This window comes from Chlorocebus sabaeus, chromosome 21, assembly GCF_047675955.1.
Source record: "Chlorocebus sabaeus isolate Y175 chromosome 21, mChlSab1.0.hap1, whole genome shotgun sequence".
Taxonomy (NCBI): Eukaryota; Metazoa; Chordata; class Mammalia; order Primates; family Cercopithecidae; genus Chlorocebus; species Chlorocebus sabaeus.
Window position 1 is genome coordinate 2,301,692 of NC_132924.1, and position 23,291 is coordinate 2,324,982.

General features: G+C 41.4%; 1 long non-coding RNA gene across 4 annotated transcripts; it reads right to left on the minus strand.

Annotated features, from left to right (window-relative positions):
- Positions 1 to 924: 924 nt before the first annotated feature.
- Positions 925 to 22,471, minus strand: LOC119622728 (uncharacterized). Of its 4 annotated transcripts, none has more exons than XR_012090147.1 (6): positions 22,265 to 22,471; positions 18,082 to 18,203; positions 17,752 to 17,842; positions 16,323 to 16,397; positions 15,945 to 16,005; positions 925 to 3,752 (listed from the first exon to the last, which is right to left on the minus strand). It is a non-coding gene; the product is annotated as an uncharacterized lncRNA (long non-coding RNA). The 4 variants fall into 4 exon arrangements; XR_012090150.1 differs by having other exon boundaries at positions 1,700 to 3,752; positions 22,305 to 22,471; XR_012090149.1 differs by having other exon boundaries at positions 1,700 to 3,752; positions 16,246 to 16,397.
- Positions 22,472 to 23,291: the final 820 nt, after the last annotated feature.

Below are 23,291 nucleotides of genomic sequence, written 5' to 3' on the forward strand. Positions count from 1 at the left end.
CAGGGATTACAGGTGTGAACTACCACACCTGGCCTAATTAGTGTTTTTAAAGAAGTGTTACACTTTTCTTTGATAGACAACTGGGTTGTTTCTGGTTTAGTCTGATCATCTTAAACCATGTTTTCAACTTTTGCTAGGGTGGTCACAGAATACCTTTACCTATAGGAATCCTTAATCCCCATTACTAAGGCCCACCCTTCTGATGCCTAAATTTAATTCTGCAGGTAGTCAATTTGAATTTTCCACTGCTGCAGGTAGGAACTTAAAGGATTCTTGGCCTTTTGCAGTTCTTGGAATCATTCAGTTCACAGCTTTGCAATAACTTTTTGCCCAGCCTCATTAAATTGTACGCTTTGCATACATGACTTAGATATCAGCATGGGCTCAAAGCATTTTAAAGCAGATTTCTAGAGTTCTTTTTCTGCATAGCTCTCTTGTCTCAAGAAACCGGTCACACAAATTCCAACTGCCCCAGATGCTCTGAACTATTATCCATATCTCCTCAACTCAGCAGGGTCACTGTCTCAGTTTGCAATATCCTCCCCACTTCACTGACACTGCTGTAGACCTAAAATATGTTTTCCAGGCAGAAAGCTCGGCTCTCCTAGGTTGCACTTTGTCTGTTCTCTCTCAGATGTAATGGCTCTGTACTGCCTGTAGTTTAATGTCTGAAAAACAGTTGCTTCATCTATGTTTCCCTGGTTTTCTATTTCTTTGAGTCAGGTGGGTTAATTTAGTCACTGTTACTCCATCATGGCTGAAAGTGGAAGTCTTTCTTCAACTGATTTAAAAGTTTATGAAATCAAAAAGCTATTAAACTATAAATTGAGGCATAACTTTTAGAGAATGTTGAAATGACAGAATACAATACCACAACAAAACTTACTCTTATAAACAATGATAGAAACTGGCAAGTCAGTGCTTGTGGAAAAAATTAGATATATAGATACATATAGATTTTAAGGTAAGTAAGAATTTTAATTAGAATTACACAGTTGTCAGTTTGGAGGTACAGGTATGAGTGTCATCCACATAGAGTAAAAGAACAGAGTCCAAGATAGCATGTTGATATTCACAGTGAGGATTCAAAGTACAGCAGTACCCTCAAATTAAATTTGACCAAGGGCTACTATCAACGGCAGACCACTGGGCTCTGTGAACTACAGGTCTGATCTAATCTAGCAGTTCTTGTGTTGCATTTTAACAAATGCATATCTGTCCAAGAAATAAAATGTCAGCCATAATAATTATTTACCCTTGAAAATAACTCTATAGTGTTTCTAAAAATATAGAGTCTCATATGACTTTATAGTGTCATATGAGAGCACAAACAAAATAGTATGCTTTCTATGGATTGTATTACTGATGTTGGCCTGAAATGGTAAGAAAGAAAACTGACTATAGATTACCTACCTTGATTTTTCTTGTTTCAATTAATTCTCAGATCATTTGTCTTGAGATATGCAATAGCTCAAATGGCAAGATTAAAAATATACATATATCAACTTTTCTTTCTTCAATCCTACTTTGAATAATTCATAAAGGAACCACTTAAATTTAGCTAATCTGAATCAATACAAGGCAGTATTATAATCTTTCTTTCTAATGATGTTTTACTCTTAATTTTTATGTGAATAACTGAATGTTTTATTTATGAAATTGATCTTTATTATAAGGAGATATTTATAATGTTGGCTGTCTAATATGAAGTAAAGCTTTAAAAATCCCAGATGTAACATTGAACAACTTAATTTGAAACATTGTATGTTACTTGATTACTCTTGATTTCAGGAGTATTTGGTTTAAATGCATAATAAGTACATTTTCAAGCATATCCAATTTACATGCCTTAAAGACTTCCACCACCTTAATGCTTAATTTAGAAATGTCACTTTAAATAATTCTTAAAAATCAGATGCACTTATTTTTATAGCTGTAATATTTTAAGAGAGCCTTCATATAAAAATATAGTTGTCACTGACAAACGGTATCAATTAGCTAATGTTCAACAATGATCATCAATGTCAGAGACTGTAACCTTGTTGAAATTGCAGTTTAGCCATAATGGTGTCGATAAATTAATAGGTACTATAGATGATGCTTGACCAAAAATAGGTTGTTATTAAATGTTGTGGAAGGAAGGAAGGAATTTTTCAAGGCCTTAAAAATAAATCTGTATGTGCTAGAATATTAGAAATAAAAGTTTTGTTGAGTTTAATTAAACACAAGTATTCTACCAAGCTCACAAAATGATTTTGAAAAATACTCGCAATTGTCAGGCAACATAGCAGCCTTTAGCTAAGTGAATTAGAAGGTGAGGTTAAGAATAACATTTCAACAGTTACCTAATCTCCTAATTTGCTGATCATTGATAAACACTGGCTCGTATGTTTTGTTTTGTTTTGTGTTTTTATGAAACTGACATGTGCTATTGGTTCAAATAAATAGCATACGTAGTATTCTGGCTAAGTCGCTTATTTTTAAAATTGTGGTTTTCTTATGTTAAATTTTCAAATTGAATTTCTAATACCATTTTTTCTCTTCCACAGCCTTTAATGGAACAAATTGTTAGTTTCTGACAGAAGGGTTCTGATATTGAAATAGACAATGTGTCTACCTATTATAGAAATATAGAAATAAAAATGCATGTACTTAAACAGGAAATGGAGGTTACATTTCTACATTCCATCTATTATCAGACCTTAGCCATGTTGGATTTTTGGTTGCTGTTGATAGAATAAGTCAGATTTTCCTCAAACTTTCTTTTGCAAAATAGATAGATTTAATATAAAAACAACTGCAAAATGTTCAGTCATTATTCAGAGCTGAATATTGAATAAACAAATCAAGAAGCTTTGTAACTGTATGTTAAGTGATTGTAAGTTTTTTCGATTGCATTTAGCAATGCAATGCTTACCTTTTATATTACTAAATATATTCATTTTCTTCTCAAGAAAATCATTAATACTTAGGGATTAGAGGTTTCCTGAGTGTGATATTGAAAAACTGTTAAAAAGCCAGTGATACCCATTCAATCGAATGATTTACCTTTTGATTATTTGTTTTGTTTGTTTGTTTAAGGATTAAAGCACGGAGAGCCAAACATGACTGACAACACACAGACCGGCAATGTCACCAATAAGAATGACCCCAAGTCCATCAACTCCTCTGTTTTCATTGGCAATCTAAATATGCCAATTGTCAAGAAAGTTGACATTGAAGCCATTTTTCCAAAGTATGGAAAAATAGTTGGATGCTCTGTTCACAAAGGTTATGCATTTGTACAGTACATGAGTGAGCAACATGCAAGTGCTGCAGTGGCTGGAGAAAATGCCAGAGTCATTGCCGACCAACCACTTGGTAAGTCATGCTCAGACATGGATCTCGTGTTATTGTTCATGTATCGGAAATTGTTTTATTTCTCAAAACCCAACACCACTGTTGTTTCTACCTCTTCTTTAACCAATTAGAGTGATTGTATATTTATAATTTATATTTTTTCATCCTCATATTGTTTTATATATAGGTATCTTATTTTCTCTACAAATTTATAAATTTGAGATCAAGGCTACTTTGCAATACTTATTACCTCCACCAATCCTAATACAGCCAGGCAAATAATAAATATTCATCAGATTTGTCTTTATTTGACTGAGATAGCATATATCTTCCAGGAAACACTATCCTATGCAAAAAATAACTTCGTTTGTTATAGCATTTGATCTGAGAGCCTCATGCATTTTCTTCATTTCCTATGGAGGAAAAGGGGTAGAAAATAGCAAAAAAAGTAAATTTTTAGAACTGGGAAAGGAATATAATTCACATTTTTAAAAATCTAGTTAAGGATTTTGTATATTATGCCTATATAATCATGCATAATCAGATTACTGTCTAATGTTCCAAGAAATAATATAGATTTTTTTCAAAGAAAGGAAAACAATGCAGTCTGAAATAAAATTCAAAGACTTGGAAAAATATTTTATAATTAATGTGTAGATAATAATAAAAATTAGATAATTATTTAGATGTTTTTCTACCTTAGAAAAAATACAATTAATATATTAATGATTCCTCAATTTGTGTTTCTTGTTCTGTCTAGATTCAAATATCAAACTCATTGTACAGCATCTTCTCCTGGATACTCAAAAAGCATTTCAGCCTCATATACCCAGAATAATACCCATGATTTTCCACACTCTCAACCTTCTCCATTCCCAAGCTTCCTCATCACAATAAAGGGAACCCCCATTTTATCCAGTTTTTTTTTTTAAGCTTTGATTCTTAACTTCCCTCATCATCAAGTTTGCTTGTCAATATATTGCAAATATATTCCAAACCCAATCTCCTTTTCAATGTGTGCTGAAGGCCATCTCATACAGCCCACAATTGTACTGCAGGGGCGCTGAAATAACTCTGTAGTTAGTCTGCTTCTTTTTACCCTTGCCAGAGTGTTTTTTAAAAACATAGATCAGATTACATTCTTAACCTGCTTTTAAACCTCTAATGCCTTTCTCATACAGAATAAGATTCACATTCTATACCACACCTACAATGTCCTACACTTTCACATCTTCAATTCTGTCTCCTTATTCTCTCTCCCTTCTTGAATCACTCTAGTAATGCTGGCTGCCTTGATAATGCCTCAAACATTCCAAGATTATTCCTACTTCAGAGGCTTTGTATTTGCTATTCCCTCTACTCAGATGACAGGTCTTTGCTAATTATTTGCTCCCTGCTTTATTGAGTGTGCTGTGCTCAAAATTTACCTCTAATGAGAGGCTTTTACTGACCAGCCTATCTAAAATAGAATAATCATCTTCCTCCATCTTTCACTGTCTATTCCGTTACTCTGTGTTAATTTTTTTCATAGCACCTATCAGCATCTGGATTACATACTTTAATTTATAATCTTACCTGTATCCTGACCACAAAGATAAGGCTGAAGAAGCACACAAAATAAGCAAGTTAAAAGTATAGAGAAATCAAGCTAGAAGACTGTTAAGCATATTGTGAATATTATCAAGTGATACAACACAATTAAAACTATTTGGGAAGGTATGGAATTCATTAAAATGTAGGAGAAGTCGGAGGTAATAGTCTTGAGGGAAAAAAGCAAAAGATGTTTTGCATAAGTGCCTGCTATTTAACTACAAAAAATAACTATCAGATAGGAATATAATTTTTATTTACACGGGTCCCATCCAACTTTCTATATTTTAAAGAAAGGAAGTGCTTTCCAACAGACATTGGTATATTTTCCACTTGTCTTTTTGTTTTCCTTAATGTCTCCATTCTGCTTGCTTACTTTGATATGGGAATTTTCTGACATTTTTGTTTTCCTTTTTAAGTTGAAAATCTTAATTCAGGGCCATATCCCAGAAGATTGCCGGGCAAGCTTTGTTTACTGTCTGTATCCTGATGGTTATGAAACTAACAAATACTTGAGGAAATGCATTTAATTATTTTTGTTGTTTGAAAAGATTAATTATCAGCTTAAGATCAATTAAAAGCCTGATTCACTTTTTAATGAGCTACAGCTAATTTTCTGGAGTTCTGTTTCCTATCACTACTCAGTTGATGGCTGTCTTTTTGAGAAGAATGCAATGAACAAAGATAAATATCCACACTGGGGTGGAGCAAGATGGCCGAATAGGAACAGCTCCAGTCTCCAACTCCCAGCGCGAGCGACACAGAAGACCGGCGATTTCTGCATTTTCAACTGAGGTACTGGGTTCATCTCACTGGGGAGTGCCAGACGATCGGTGCTGGTCAGCTGCTGCAGCCCGACCAGCGAGAGCTGAAGCAGGGCGAGGCATTGCCTCACCTGGAAAGCGCAAGGGGGAAGGGAATCCCTTTTCCTAGCCAGGGGAACTGAGACACACAACACCTGGAAAATCGGGTAACTCCCACCCCAATACTGCGCTTTAAGCAGACAGGCACACCAGGAGATCATATCCCACACCTGGCCGGGAGTGTCCCACACCCACGGAGCCTCCCTCATTGCTAGCACAGCAGTCTGTGATCTACCGGCAAGGCAGCAGCGAGGCTGGGGGAGGGGCGCCCGCCATTGCTGAGGCTTAAGTAGGTAAACAAAGCTGCTGGGAAGCTCGAACTGGGTGGAGCTCACAGCAGCTCAAGGAAACCTGCCTGTCTCTGTAGACTCCACCTCTGGGGACAGGGCACAGTAAATAATAACAAACGCAGCAGCTCTGCAGACGCAAACGACTCTGACAGCTTTGAAGAGAGCAGTGGATCTCCCAACACAGAGGTTGAGATCTGAGAAGGGACAGACTCCCTCCTCAAGTGGGTCCCTGACCCCTGAGTAGCCTAACTGGGAGACATCCCCCACTAGGGGCAGTCTGACACCCCACACCTCACAGGGTGGAGTACACCCCTGAGAGGAAGATTCCAAAGCAAGAATCAGACAGGTACACTCGCTGTTCAGCAATATTCTATCTTCTGCAGCCTCTGCTGCTGATACCCAGGCAAACAGGGTCTGGAGTGGACCTCAAGCAATCTCCTACAGCTACAACCTACAGCTGAGGATCCTGACTGTTAGAAGGAAAGCTATCAAACAGGAAGGACACCTACACCAAAACCCCATCAGTACATCACCATCATCAAAGACCAGAGGCAGATAAAACCACAAAGATGGGGAAAAAGCAGGGCAGAAAAGCTGGAAATTCAAAAAATAAGAGCGCATCTCCCCCGGCAAAGGAGCGCAGCTCATCGCCAGCAACGGATCAAAGCTGGACGGAGAATGACTTCGACGAGATGAGAGAAGAAGGCTTCAGTCCATCAAATTTCTCAGAGCTAAAGGAGGAATTACGTACCCAGTGCAAAGAAACTAAAAATCTTGAAAAAAAAGTGGAAGAATTGATGGCTAGAGTAATTAATGCAGAGATGCTCACAAACGAAATGAAAGAGACGAAAACCATGGCACAAGAAATACGTGACAAATGCACAAGCTTCAGTAACCGTCTCGATCAACTGGAAGAAAGAATGTCAGCGATGGAGGATCAAATGAATGAAATGAAGCGAGAAGAGAAACCAAAAGAAAAAAGAAGAAAAAGAAATGAACAAAGCCTGCAAGAAGTATGGGATTATGTAAAAAGACCAAATCTACGTCTGATTGGGGTGCCTGAAAGTGACGGGGAAAATGGAACCAAGTTGGAAAACACTCTTCGGGATATCATCCAGGAGAACTTCCCCAACCTAGTAGGGCAGGCCAACATTCAAATCCAGGAAATACAGAGAACGCCACAAAGATACTCCTCGAGAAGAGCAACTCCAAGACACATAATTGCCAGATTCACCAAAGTTGAAATGAAGGAAAAAATCTTAAGGGCAGCCAGAGAGAAAGGTCGGGTTACCCACAAAGGGAAGCCCATCAGACTAACAGCAGATCTCTCGGCAGAAACTCTTCAAGCCAGAAGAGAGTGGGGGCCAATATTCAACATTCTTAAAGAAAAGAATTTTAAACCCAGAATTTTATATCCAGCCAAACTAAGTTTCATAAGTGAAGGAGAAATAAAATCCTTTACAGATAAGCAAATGCTTAGAGATTTTGTCACCACTAGGCCTGCCTTACAAGAGACCCTGAAGGAAGCACTAAACATGGAAAGGAACAACTGGTACCAGCCATTGCAAAAACATGCCAAAATGTAAAGACCATCAAGGCTAGGAAGAAACTGCATCAACTAACGAGCAAAATAACCAGTTAATATCATAATGGCAGGATCAAGTTCACACATAACAATCTTAACCTTAAATGTAAATGGACTAAATGCTCCAATTAAAAGACACAGACTGGCAAACTGGATAAAGAGTCAAGACCCATCAGTCTGCTGTATTCAGGAGACCCATCTCACACGCAGAGACATACATAGGCTCAAAATAAAGGGATGGAGGAAGATTTACCAAGCAAATGGAGAACACAAAAAAGCGGGGGTTGCAATACTAGTCTCGGATAAAACAGACTTTAAACCATCAAAGATCAAAAGAGACAAAGAAGGCCATTACATAATGGTAAAGGGATCAATTCAACAGGAAGAGCTAACTATCCTAAATATATATGCACCCAATACAGGAGCACCCAGATTCATAAAGCAAGTCCTTAGAGACTTACAAAGAGACTTAGACTCCCATACAATAATAATGGGAGACTTCAACACTCCACTGTCAACATTAGACAGATCAACGAGACAGAAAGTTAACAAGGATATCCAGGAATTGAACTCATCTCTGCAGCAAGCAGACCTAATAGACATCTATAGAACTCTCCACCCCAAATCAACAGAATATACATTCTTCTCAGCACCACATCGTACTTACTCCAAAATTGACCACGTAATTGGAAGTAAAGCACTCCTCAGCAAATGTACAAGAACAGAAATTATAACAAACTGTCTCTCAGACCACAGTGCAATCAAATTAGAACTCAGGACTAAGAAACTCAATCAAAACCGCTCAACTACATGGAAACTGAACAACCTGCTCCTGAATGACTACTGGGTACATAACGAAATGAAGGCAGAAATAAAGATGTTCTTTGAAACCAATGAGAACAAGGATACAACATACCAGAATCTCTGGGACACATTTAAAGCAGTGTGTAGAGGGAAATTTATAGCACTAAATGCCCACAAGAGAAAGCAGGAAAGATCTAAAATTGACACTCTAACATCGCAATTAAAAGAACTAGAGAAGCAAGAGCAAACACATTCGAAAGCTAGCAGAAGGCAAGAAATAACTAAGATCAGAGCAGAACTGAAGGAGATAGAGACACAAAAAACCCTCCATAAAATCAATGAATCCAGGAGTTGGTTTTTTGAAAAGATCAACAAAATTGACAGACCACTAGCAAGACTAATAAAGAAGAAAAGAGAGAAGAATCAAATCGACGCAATTAAAAATGATAAAGGGGATATCACCACCGACCCCACAGAAATACAAACTACCATCAGAGAATACTATAAACACCTCTATGCAAATAAACTGGAAAATCTAGAAGAAATGGATAATTTCCTGGACACTTACACTCTTCCAAGACTAAACCAGGAAGAAGTTGAATCCCTGAATAGACCAATAGTAGGCTCTGAAATTGAGGCAATAATTAATAGCCTACCAACCAAAAAAAGTCCAGGACCAGATGGATTCACAGCTGAATTCTACCAGAGGTACAAGGAGGAGCTGGTACCATTCCTTCTGAAACTATTCCAATCAATAGAAAAAGAGGGAATCCTCCCTAACTCATTTTATGAGGCCAACATCATCCTGATACCAAAGCCTGGCAGAGACACAACAAAAAAAGAGAATTTTAGACCAATATCCCTGATGAAAATCGATGCAAAAATCCTCAATAAAATACTGGCAAACCGGATTCAGCAGCACATCAAAAAGCTTATCCACCATGATCAAGTGGGCTTCATCCCTGGGATGCAAGGCTGGTTCAACATTCGCAAATCAATAAACATAATCCAGCATATAAACAGAACCAAAGACAAGAACCACATCATTATCTCAATAGATGCAGAAAAGGCTTTTGACAAAATTCAACAGCCCTTCATGCTAAAAACGCTCAATAAATTCGGTATTGATGGAACGTACCTCAAAATCATAAGAGCTATTTATGACAAACCCACAGCCAATATCATACTGAATGGGCAAAAACTGGAAAAATTCCCTTTGAAAACTGGCACAAGACAGGGATGCCCTCTCTCACCACTCCTATTCAACATAGTGTTGGAAGTTCTGGCTAGGGCAATCAGGCAAGAGAAAGAAATCAAGGGGATTCAGTTAGGAAAAGAAGAAGTCAAATTGTCCCTGTTTGCAGACGACATGATTGTATATTTAGAAAACCCCATTGTCTCAGCCCAAAATCTCCTTAAGCTGATCAGCAACTTCAGCAAAGTCTCAGGATACAAAATTAATGTGCAAAAATCACAAGCATTCTTATACACCAGTGACAGTCAAACAGAGAGCCAAATCAGGAATGAACTTCCATTCACAATTGCTTCAAAGAGAATAAAATACCTAGGAATCCAACTTACAAGGGATGTAAAGGACCTCTTCAAGGAGAACTACAAACCACTACTCAGTGAAATCAAAGAGGACACAAACAAATGGAAGAACATACCATGCTCATGGATAGGAAGAATCAATATCGTGAAAATGGCCATACTGCCCAAGGTAATTTATAGATTCAATGCCATCCCCATCAAGCTACCAATGAGCTTCTTCACAGAATTGGAAAAAACTGCTTTAAAGTTCATATGGAACCAAAAAAGAGCCCGCATCTCCAAGACAATCCTAAGTCAAAAGAACAAAGCTGGAGGCATCACGCTACCTGACTTCAAACTATACTACAAGGCTACAGTAACCAAAACAGCATGGTACTGGTACCAAAACAGAGATATAGACCAATGGAACAGAACAGAGTCCTCAGAAATAATACCACACATCTACAGCCATCTGATCTTTGACAAACCTGAGAGAAACAAGAAATGGGGAAAGGATTCCCTATTTAATAAATGGTGCTGGGAAAACTGGCTAGCCATAAGTAGAAAGCTGAAACTGGATCCTTTCCTTACTCCTTATACGAAAATTAATTCAAGATGGATTAGAGACTTAAATGTTAGACCTAATACCATAAAAATCCTAGAGGAAAACCTAGGTAGTACCATTCAGGACATAGGCATGGGCAAAGACTTCATGTCTAAAACACCAAAAGCAACGGCAGCAAAAGCCAAAATTGACAAATGGGATCTCATCAAACTAAAGAGCTTCTGCACAGCAAAAGAAACTACCATCAGAGTGAGCAGGCAACCTACAGAATGGGAGAAAATTTTTGCAATCTACTCATCTGACAAAGGGCTAATATCCAGAACCTACAAAGAACTCAAACAAATTTACAAGAAAAAAACAAACAACCCCATCAAAAAGTGGGCAAAGGATATGAACAGACATTTCTCAAAAGAAGACATTCATACAGCCAACAGACACATGAAAAAATGCTCATCATCACTGGCCATCAGAGAAATGCAAATCAAAACCACAATGAGATACCATCTCACACCAGTTAGAATGGCGATCATTAAAAAGTCAGGAAACAACAGGTGCTGGAGAGGATGTGGAGAAATAGGAACACTTTTACACTGTTGGTGGGATTGTAAACTAGTTCAACCATTATGGAAAACAGTATGGCGATTCCTCAAGGATCTAGAACTAGATGTACCATATGACCCAGCCATCCCATTACTGGGTATATACCCAAAGGATTATAAATTATGCTGCTATAAGGACACATGCACACGTATGTTTATTGCAGCACTATTCACAATAGCAAAGACTTGGAATCAACCCAAATGTCCATTAGTGACAGATTGGATTAAGAAAATGTGGCACATATACACCATGGAATACTATGCAGCCATAAAAAAGGATGAGTTTGTGTCCTTTGTAGGGACATGGATGCAGCTGGAAACCATCATTCTTAGCAAACTATCAGAAGAACAGAAAACCAAACACCGCATGTTCTCACTCCTAGGTGGGAACTGAACAATGAGATCACTTGGACTCGGGAAGGGGAACATCACACACCGGGGCCTATCATGGGGAGGGGGGAGGGGGAAGGGATTGCATTGGGAGTTATACCTGATGTAAATGACGAGTTGATGGGTGCAGCACACCAACATGGCACAAGTATACATATGTAGCAAACCTGCACGTTGTGCACATGTACCCTACAACTTGAAGTTTAATAATAATAAATTAAAAAAAAAAAAAAAAGAGAGAGACAATCTAATCCAACATCATCTAATACAACGAAGTAGGTGAAAATTTTAAGTCACTTACTAAATGTCATTAAAACACGTTGAAACAAAAAAAAAAAAAAAAAGGATTCAAGCAATTTACATGGTGCTGTTTATATACAGATCTCCCTTGCACCTCTATAATGTAACATTTAAATATTTTGCAACATGATAGGTGGCAGTGGCTCAAAGCTGGGCATGCTGGCATGTGCCTGTAGCCCCAGCTACTTAGGAGACTGAAGCAGGAGGATAACTTGAGCCCAGGACTTCTAGTCGAGCCCAGACAACATAACAAGACCCTGTTTCTTTTTCTCTGTTTTTTTTTTTTTTTTTGAGATGGAGTTTTACTCTTGTTGCCCAGGCTGGAGTGCAATGGTGTGATCTCGGCCTACTGCAACCTCTGCTTCCCAGGTTCCAGTGATTCTCCTGCCTCAGCCTCCCGAGTAGCTGGGATTACAGGCACACACCACCACACCCAGCTAATTCTGTATTTTCAGTAGAGACGGGATTTCTCCATGTTGGTCAGGCTGGTCTCAAACTCCCGATCTCAGGTGATGCACCTGCCTCGGCCTTCTAAAATGCTAGGATTACAAGCGTGAGTCCCCACTCCTGGCCAACCCTGTTTCTTTAAAAGGAAAGGTCGGGGAGCTGTCAGGGAGCTCACTGATGAATTATTTTGGCGGTATCAACAACTGCTATCAAAACACCACTATACAATCTAAAACTATACCTATTCCCTGATCTTTCTCCTTATTTCCAAACTCATTTATCTGTCTCCTCCAACTCTACACCTCAACTTAAATGTCAACTCAAAATAAATTAGTAATTAATTTATTTGTTCTTAGATTGGCTTTCCTCTAACATCTCAAGACTTGCCTTAAATTCTTACTTCATGTTATTAGCACCAAATCTGAAGGACTCTACTATAGGAACTCTTTGATGTAAGAAACACACGTGTTTTTGAGAAACCACACAAAATGAAATAATTATCATAGCTGTAAAAACAAATATGCCCATAAACAAATAACAGTAAAGGATTAGAAGCTTTCAATTCCACTAGAGAGTGATGTTAAATAAAATTATTCGTTAATTCAACAAGAAAATATATAAACCTAATTCTCACAAACTTTCTATAAAATAAACAAGAACCAATTGTTGAAGTTGAGAGTGAAAAGTGGAAGTTTTAGAAAGAGGTGAGGCCAACTGCAGAATGTGCTCCTCACATATTCTCAAGACTGCCCCAATCACACCCCCTGCTTTCCCATCCCCTTATTCTACTTAATTCTATCCCAGACCTTAACACCTTAGATGGTAAATATCTTCTACTTACTACTCACGTTTCCCCACCAAACTGAATGCTCCAGAATGTATGGGGCAGCTCCCCACTGCACCTGACTCACAGGTGCCAAATGACCTCAGGATTATGAGGCTGGAAGTAGTAAATATTTCCTCAATACTGGCAGTGGTTCACAGCCATGAAAAATCTAAGATTTCCTCTCTCCCTTTCAGGAACCGTAAAGAAAGCAGCAATACTGTCAGGGGCGTTTGAATGAGACCAATTCGATTTTAAATAAGAGCTGGGTAGAATGAGGCTGAGACCTACTGAGATGCAATCCCAGATGGTTAAGGCATTCTAAGTCACAGGATGAGGGAGGAGGTCAGCACAATATACAGGTCATAAAGACCTTGCTGATAAAATGGGTTGCAGTAATAAAAAGCCAGCCAAAACCCACCAAAACCAAGATATCAATGAGAGTGACCTCTAGTTATCCTCACTGCTACACTCCCACCAACAGCATGGCAGTTTACAAATGCCATGGCAACGTCAGGAAGTTGTTCTATATGGTCTAAAAATGTGAATCATAAAAGTAATCCACTCCTGGCTGGGTGCAGTGGCTCTCACCTATAATCTCAGCACTTTGGGAGACCAAGGCAGGTGGATCACTCAACGTCACGAGTTTAAGATCAGCCTGGCCAACACGGTGAAACCCCATCTCCACAAAAAATACAAAAAAAAAAAACAATTAGTTGGGTGTCGTAGTACATGCCTGTGATCTCAGCTACTCAGGAGGCTGAGGCAAGAGAATCACTTGAACCCAGGAGGCAGAAGTTGCAGTGAGCTGAGATCACACCACTGCATTCCGGCCTGGACTCTATCTCAAAAAAACAAACAAACAAAACAACAACAACAACAACAAAAACACAGTATGAGAGGCTGGGCATGGTGATTCATGGCTATAATCCCAGTATGTTGGGAGGCTGAAGTGAGTGGATCACCTGAGGTCAGGAGTTCAAGACTAGCCTGACCAATATGCTGAAACCCCATCTCTACTAAAAATACAAAAATTAGCCGGGCATGTTGGCAGGTGCCAGCAATCCTACCTACTTGGGAGGCTGAGGCAGGAGAATTGCTTGAACCTGGAAGGTGGAGGTTGCAGTGATCTGAGACTGAGCCACTGCACTCCAGCCTGGGTAACATGAGCAAAACTCTGTCTCAAAAACGAAACAGTAAGAGAAAACTGGAGCTGAGTCCTACTCATTGTATTTACTTTCCTAAAATAAAACAACATTATAAAAAACACTACTCAGTAATATAATTTAGTTGAAGGCGAAAAAAACAGACTTACGAAATTTTTTTGCAAAAAAGCTGATCCACCATCTTTCTTAATTTAGTGATTCTGGCATACCATACTACCTTCACTATTGAAATCACAGGAATACAAGTTTTCTCAATCTAACGGATTTAATAACTTGGGTTATTAAATATTATTATAAAATAGGTAAAATAGACAGTATTTTTCTTTTCCTGTGTCTAGTATTTTTTTTTTTTTTTTTTTTTTTTTTTTGAGATGCAGTCTCTCTCTGTCGTCCAGGCTGGAGTGCAGTGGCGCAATCTCAGCTTACTGCAAGCTCCGCCTCCCAGGTTCACGCCATTCTCCTGCCTCAGCCTCTCAAGTAGCTGGGACTGCAGGTGCCTGCCACCATGCCCGGTTAATTTTTTGCATTTTTAGTAGAGAAGGGGTTTCACCATGTTAGCCAGTATGATCTCGTTCTCATGACTTTGTGATCCACCCAGCTTGGCCTCCCAATGTGCTGGGATTACAGGCGTGAGCCACCGTGTTCGGCACCTGTGACTAATAAAATTTCTAAGATCCAGAATGTATTACTGAAACAATGCTGACACACACTGCACAAAAAAGGGAAGAACCAGACATTCATTAAAGCTAGGAAAAAGCAGAACACAGTATGCTCAAGAACCACTAGCAGGCAGGACACGGTGTCTCACACCTGTAATCCCAGCACTCTGGGAGGCCAAGGCTGGCAGCTCACCTGAGGTCAGGAGTTCCAGACCAGCCTGGCCCAACATGGCGAAAACCAAACTCTACTGCAAATAAAAAATTAGGCAGGCGTAAGCTACTTGGGAGGCTGAGGCAGGGAGAATTGCTTGAACCCAGGAGATGGAGCTTGCAGTGAGCTGAGATCACACCACTGCACTCCAGTGTGGGCAACAGAGGAAAACTCCATCTCAAAAAAAAAAAAAAAAAAAAAAAAAAGAAGAACAGCTAGCTGGTGCCATTTGCTATGGGGAGACTAGGGATACGATCTTGCTGGCAATCCTTCCATTTTAGTAAATCTAAACAGTGTGATTCCATTCTTTTCTGTCCGCACTCCACTCCACAGCCAAAACAAGAAAGAAAATCAATTATATTTCTATTTCTTTCAAAACACACGTAACAATTAAGAGATGATATTCATAGCTCCATATTCTAAAAGGAACCTTCTTATGTCCTGGGTATCATGGACATTTGATGAATGCTTGTTCGGTTGACTAGTGTAGACTTCAATAATAAACTTCAATAATGCATTACACCAGATAAATCTTGCATATCAAAAGTAGAACATTGTTCTTTTAGTTCTGTCTACCCATAAACGCAATATTTACATGTATTTATAATGGGTTAATAAAAAGAAAATGAGTTTCTTGTTCTAGAGTGTCCCCTGTCCTGGAACATAATTAAAAGTTAGAGGGATAGTATTTCATGTGGAAGGTATCATTTAAAAAAATCATTGTTAAGCATTCAATAATTATTCCACATAATCTTCTAATCTGACTTAAGACTGAACACCTACCTCCTGAAAATCTTGTTTATCAATTTGTAAATCTTCACATGTTGAATTCATAAGTCCATGTCTGAAAGGTGAGAATAAATATTAATACTCACTAGGCAATATACAGCAAAGTAATATCCACTAGTGCATATTTTACATTTCATCACCAAGGGTGGCTTTGAAAAGAAACGACAGGCTGGCTATGGTGGCTCACACCTGTAATCCCAACACTTTGGAAGGCCAAAGCAGACAGATCACAAAGTCAGGAGTTCAAGACCAGCCTGGCCAACATGGTGAAACCCCCCATCTCTACTAAACATACAAAAATTAGCCAGGTGCTGTGGCAGGTGCCTGTCATCCCAGCTACTCAGGAGGCTGAGCTAGGAGAATCACTTGAACCTGGGAGGCAGAGATTGCAGTGAGCCAGGATCACACCATTGCACTCCAGCATGGGCGACAAGAGCGAAACTCCAGCTGAAAAACAAAACAAAACAAAAACAAAAGAAATATTCCATTACTTTAAGGCAATGTAGATACAGCCAGAATATCTACAGAAATCCGAACCCATAAAGCCATAAAAACATACCAGCTAATATTATTTAATACGTATAGTACTAAATGGAAGAGGTAATATTTTCTTTTCTTTTTTTTTTTTTGAGATGGAGTTTTGCTCTGTCACCCAGAATGGAGTGCAGTGGCAGTATCTCGGCTCACTGCAACCTCCACCTCCTGGGTCCAAGCAATTCTCCTGTCTCAGCCTCCTGAGTAGCTGGGATTACAGGTGCTCACCACCACCTCACCGGACTAATTTTTGTATTTTTGTAGAGACAGGGTTTCACCATATTGGTCAGACTCGTCTAGAACTCCTGACCTCAAGAGATTCCTCCACCTCAGCCTCCCAAAATGTTGAGATTACAGGCGTGAGCCACCATGCCTGGCTGGAAAAGGTAATATTTTCCAAACATAAACATTAGTGTAACCTTATTGGACTTATAAAAATAATTTTTTTTAGTAACGGAAGCAGAAGATTCTCCTGAACTGTATAATTTTAGCTAGCATTTATTTACTTAAGATTAAAATAACATAACAGCTATAAAAAGTCAAGAGGTAGCCAAATGTAGTGGCTCATGCCTGTAACCCAAACACTTCGGGAGGCTGAGGCAGGTGCATCACCTGAGGTCAGGAGTTTGAGACCAGCCTGGCCAACATGGTGAAACCCCATCTCTACTAAAAATACAAAAATCAGGCAGGTGTGGTGGCAATCGCCTGTAGTTCCAGCTACTAGGGAGGCTGTGGTGGGAGGATCGCTTAAAGCTGAGTAGTGGAGGTTGCAGTGAGTTATGATCACACCACTGCACTCCAGCCTGGGTGACAGAGCACGACTCTGTTTCAAAGACAAAAAAGAAAAAGTCAAGAGCATGATGAGTATTAAAATCAGAAAAAACCAATGGTCTATCATCAGAACAGCTCCATTTTTTTGGTATCATTATGTGTTAAGGTCAATTTGCTGAACATTAATATTGGTACTAAAGTGTACCATATGAGACATTAGTGCTGACTTAGGTTTAACGTCCTTTGCTGTACAATATACTTGAACATCATACTTACGTTTTACAACAAAACAGTCTTTCCCTAAGGCAATTACCATTAATACTCCTTTAAAGTTATAAAATGTGGGCTGAGGGGTGGCTCACACCTGTAATCCCAGCACTTTGGGAGTCCGAGGTGGGCAGATCACAAGGTCAACAGATCAAGACCATCCTAGCCAACATGGTGAAACCCCATCTCTACTAAAGTACAAAAATTACCTGGGCATAGTGACACACACCTGTAGTCCCACCTACTCGGGAGGCTGAGGCAGGAGAATCTCTTGAATCCAGAAGGCAGAGGTTGTGGTGAGCCAAGATTGCAACTCCAGACTGAACAAGTGTGAAACTTTGTCTCAAAAAAAATATATGAAATGTGAAGATTGTTTTTATAATTTTACAACACCTGAGCATTACTGTCTTTAAACTAAATAATCTAATAAATCACCATCACAACAAAAGCCCCACAACATAATCTGTTTCACCTTATAAAAAGCACTGACATTTAGCGTGTGGTAATTCTTTGCAGCAGCCACGGGAAACTAGTATTGTAACGAAGCCTCAAAACCCACCTGAAGGGGCTGGGCACAGTGGCTCATGCCTGTAATCCCAGCACTTTGGGAGGCCGAGGTAGGTGGATCAATTGAGGTCAGGAATTTGAGACCAGCCTTGCCAACATGGTGAAACACTGTCTCTGAAAAAAAAACACAAAAATTAGCCGGGCGTGGTGGCACATGCCTATAATCTCAGCTACTCAGGAGGCTGAGACATGGGAACTGTTTGAACCTGGGGTGGGGCAGAGGTTGCAGTGAGCCAAGATTGTGCCATTGCACTCCACCCTGGGTGACAGAGCAAGGCTCCATCTCAACAACAAGGACAAAAAAAAAAAAGAAACCCACCCAAAGAAGGTTTCCAGTTCTGTCAACAGTCCCCCACCCAACCCCTTAGAAGCACACACTCCTTTGCTGTGGGCCATGGACAGGAAGAAGGAAGCCCCTCCTCATGGCAGAGGCCTACTCAGCAGAAACTCAAGGGAAGGCACTGCCAGGCCTGTCCTTCTGCCAAGGCCATTTTCTTTCTTTCTTTTTTTATTTGAGACACAGTTTCACTCTGTCTCCTAGGCTGGAGTGCAGTGGTGCAATCTCGTCTCACTTCGACCCCTGCCTCCCCAGTTCAAGCGATCCTTCTGGCTCAGCCTCCCGAGTAGCAGGGATTACAGGAGCATAGCATGCCTAGCTAATTTTTGTATTTTTAGCAGAGATGGGGTTTTGCCATGTTGCCCAGGCTGTACTCAAACTCCTCACCTCAAGTGATCCACCTATCTCAGCCTCCCAAAGTGCTGAGGAGTGAGCCACCACACCCAGCACTCACCAAGGCCTTTGATGGCAGGCTTTTTCCAGGTGGCCACTTCTTGTCTGGTCTGGCTCTGCCCCACTCTCCCTCTCACCAAGTTGGAATCCCTCACTACTTTTCAGTAGAGGATAGTTGTGCCCCAATCTCAGCTTGATATGATTCAGATCTGCATTTAACTCATGGAACCTGGCTGATCCTCAAGCCCTGGAGAAAAAAAGTATCTCTCTGCAGGTATGATACAGGATGTGCCTGTCCCCAGGACCCTGGGAGAGGGAAGTCCAATGTCCCACCAGGTTGGCAGGGCTGGGGAAGGAAAAGTGTTATGGTGGCCCTAAGACTAAAAAGAGGCAGCAGAGGGAGCTGGACATCATTCCCACTGAACTCATGCCACTGCCTCAGTGGGGTGAGGGAGCAATGCACCCAAGTGGCAAGAGGTGGCTGAGAGGCGTGGTTCCAGGGAGGCTTCCACCCTCCCTTCCTGCCATGTTACTCTGATCCCGTGCAGGTGAGCACACCCACTTTGGGCTTAGGGTTGTCACTGGGGCCTCTACTCAAATGCACCCCCACCCCCATGGCCATGGTTCCAGGAGTGGGGCAGAGCAGGGAGGAGTCCTCGAGAGGAGAGGCCAGGGCAGGAGGGAGTGGGACTCAAACTCCAGGAGGGGGCCCTTCTCATGGGTCCTCTTTTCCAGCATCTCCTTCCTTACCCCTGGGCTGATCACCTGGTTAAGAACTGAGGCAAGGTTTCTCATCCTCAGGTCTGAAGGGTTCAATTACCAGGCCCAAGTAGCTGGGATTACAGGCATGCACCACCATGCCTGGCTAATTTTGAATTTTCAGTAGAGACACCATTTCTCCATGTTGGTCAGGCTGGTCTCCAACTCCTGACCTCAGCTGATCCGCCCACCTCTGCCTCCCAAAAGTGCTGGGATTACAGGAGTGAGCCACCAGGACTGGCCAAGAAATCCTTGTCTAAAACTGAGCTGGGCTCAGTGGCTCATGCCTATAATCCCAGCACTTTGGGAGGCCGAGGTGGGTGGATCACTTGAGGTCAGGAGTTTGAGACCAGCCTGGGCAATATGATGTAACCTCATCTCTACTAAAATAAATATATACACAAACACACACACACACACGTATATATATATAAATTGGCCAGGTGTGGTGATGACCACCTATATCCCAGTTTCTCAGGAGGCTGAGGCAGGAGAATCACTTAAATCTGGCAGGCAGAGGTTGCAGTGAGCCGAGATCACGCCACTACATTCCAGCCTGGGTGACAACAGCGAGACTCTATCGCAAATAAATAAAAACAAAAACAAATTCCATTTCAAAAAAAAATGTGGTATTGAAATGAAAATATTGTGTTAAAGACAGTTTCATAGAAAATAAAAGACCACTCAGATACAATAAGATGTCTTTTCAGATGAGTACACTTGTTATTCTTATTTTACACCTAAAGAAAACGGCTCAGAGAATATTATTTGATTGGACCATGTTGCATTTCTGGACAGTGCAGCTGAGATCAGACTTCATAACTGCACTAGCCTACCAGGGTGCTTCTCATAAAGGTAAGAAATGTAAATTTGGCCTAATATACAAAGTTGCCAGGGCAGCACTGGGTCAATTGTACACACAGTACTTCTATGTTCATCAAGGGAAACTTTAAGGGAAGGTGAAAATGCTTCTAGAAGGAAACTGGACACCAGCACCCTTGCTTGTTGCCTTTGGGCTCTTCCTCTACGGCCAATAGTGACCTGAAATTACCGACTAACTGTTCCAATCAAGTGGACAAAATGGTACCACGGTCATCAACATGAGACAAATTCACTTGAGGGCCTCTCTATGTGCTTTGAAAGACAAAACTGCTTTTGTGAAGGATACTGTATTTCAGAAAAACAAAATCATATTAACAACTAACAACACTGTAAAATGCTGATGTGTTGAATGCTACTTCAGAAAAACATGTTCAAATCTAGGAAAACAATTTCTGATAGAAAACTACGTGTCGGCTTGGTGCAGTGGCTCACGACTGTAATCCCAGCTCTTTGGGAGGCTGAGGCAGGCGGATCACAAGGTCAGGATTTCAAGACCAGCCTGACCAACTGGGAAACCCCACCTCTACTAAAAATATAAAAAGTTAGCCGGGCGTGGTGGCTCCTGCCTGTAATTCCCGGCTACTCAGGAGGCTGAGGCAGGAGAATCACTTGAACCCAGGAGGTGGAGGTTGCAGTGAGCAGGTGAGCCAAGATTGTATCTCTTCACCCCAGCCTAGACAGAACAAGACTGTCTCAAAAAAAAAGAAAAAGAAAAAAAGAAAACTACGTATCAATTATCTATCTATCCAGCTAACTATCTAGAGAAACGGTTTCATTCTATTGCTCCGGATGGAGAGCAGCAGGATGATCATCGCTCACTGCAGCCTTGAACTCCTGGCTTCAAGTGATCCTCCTGCCTCAGACCCCTAAGTAGCTGTGGCCATAGGTAGACACAGTTACACCTGGCTTTTTTGCTTTTTTTGTTTTGTAGAGAAAGGGTTTCACTACATTGCCTGGGCTAGTCTCAAACTTTCAGAGTCTTGATGTGTCGCCCAGGCTGGGGTGCCGTGGTGTGATCTCAGCTCACTGTAACCTCCACTTCCTGGCTCAAGCGATTCTCCAGTATCAGCTTCCCGAGCAGCTGGGACTGCAGGCATGTGTCACCACACCCGGCTAATTTTTACATTTTTTTGTAGAGATCGAGATTCTCCACATTGGCCAGGCTGGTCTCGAACTCCTGACCTCAGGTGATCCACACGCCTCGGCCTCCCAAAGTACTGGGATTACAGGCCTGAGCCACCAGGCCAGGCCAAACACTTTCTTATGTTATTAAATAGCCTAACCCAGGCGGGGCACGGTGGCTCATGCCTGTAATCCTGACAAGTCTGAAGGGCCAAGGTAAGAATATCAGTGAACCCAGGAGTTTGAGACCGGCCTGGGCAACATAGGGAGACCCCCATCTCTACAAAAAATATAAAACTTAGGCCACACATGCACTGCGCTCAGTCAATTTTTGTACCTTTTGTAGAGTCGGGATTTCATCATGTAGCCCAGACCGGTCCCGAACTCCCGAGCCCAAGCCATCCTCCCGCCTCGGCCTCTCAAAGTGCTGGGATAACAGGGCCCAACCAGCCTCATGTTTTCTTTAAGCAGTCCCTCCCTGCTGCACACTTGGATGGTTTTCTTTTTTGTTTTTTTAGACAGGGGTTACCTCAGTCTTGCACGCTGGAGTGCTGTGGTAGGGTCACAGCTCATTGGAGCCTTGAACCTTGGGGTTCAAGTAGCTGGGAAGCTGAGGTGGGACCAAAGAGATGGGGTCGCGCCATGTTAACAGGCTGCTCTTGGCCTGAAAGGATCCTCCTACCTGGTAAGAGACCGGACACAGTTTTCCATTTTTGACTCACATAAACACTGTGCTGGGTAGGAGTTTGTCAACTACCCTTCTCCAGCCAGCAACACACAGGACCTGAAGAGAAGGTCGGGGTTACCAGGCTCCACTGCCAGAAGACTGACCAACTTCAGACACTATACCGTCTGTGACGTCGCGGAAGGCCCACGCCTGCGACTTGGCTGAAAGTGCGCGCCTCTGACGTCACTGAAGGCGAGCCCTAAGATGTCACTGAGGGCGCACTCCTATGGCGTCACAGAGGACTGACCCTCACGTGCAGCCAATCGGAACTCCAGCCGGGGCTGCTGGTCTTCCTGGAGTGCGCATGTGCAGGCGAGCAGCCACAAGATTCGCGCTTTTACCCGTCTTCCTCTGAGCTTTTGAGGGTGGTGGATGAAGAAATACACGCATAGACAGGTGATTTGCCCAGAGCTGATGAGTGACCTCCTCTCAGGCCGTGTGACTCCTAGTTTAGCGCGGTTTTTTTTTGTTTTCTTTTTTTTGGAGAGAAAGTCTCACTCTGTCGCCCAGGCTGGAGTGCAGTGGCACGATCTTGGCTCACTGCAACCTCCACCTCCCGGGTTCAAGCGATTCTGCTGCCTTAGCCTCCTGAGTAGCTGGGACTACAGGTGCCTGCTATCACACACATCTGATTTTTGTATTTTTATTGGAGATAGGGTTTCACCATGTTGGCCAGGCTGATCTCAAACTCGTGACCTCAGGTGATCCTCCCGCCTCGACCTCCCAAAGTGCTAGGATTGCAGGTACAAGCCACAGTGCTTGGCTGTTTTTTTGTTTTTTATTTTTTTTAAATAGAGATGGTTAGCCACATGTGGTGGCACACACCTGCTGTCCCTCCTTCTAGGGAGGCTGAGGTGGGAGGATCACTTGAGCCCAGGAGGCAGAGACTGTAGTGAGTCAAGATCATACCACTGCACGGCAACCTCGATGACAGGGTGAAACTCTGTCTAAAAAATAAAAAATGATATGGGGTCTTGCTCTG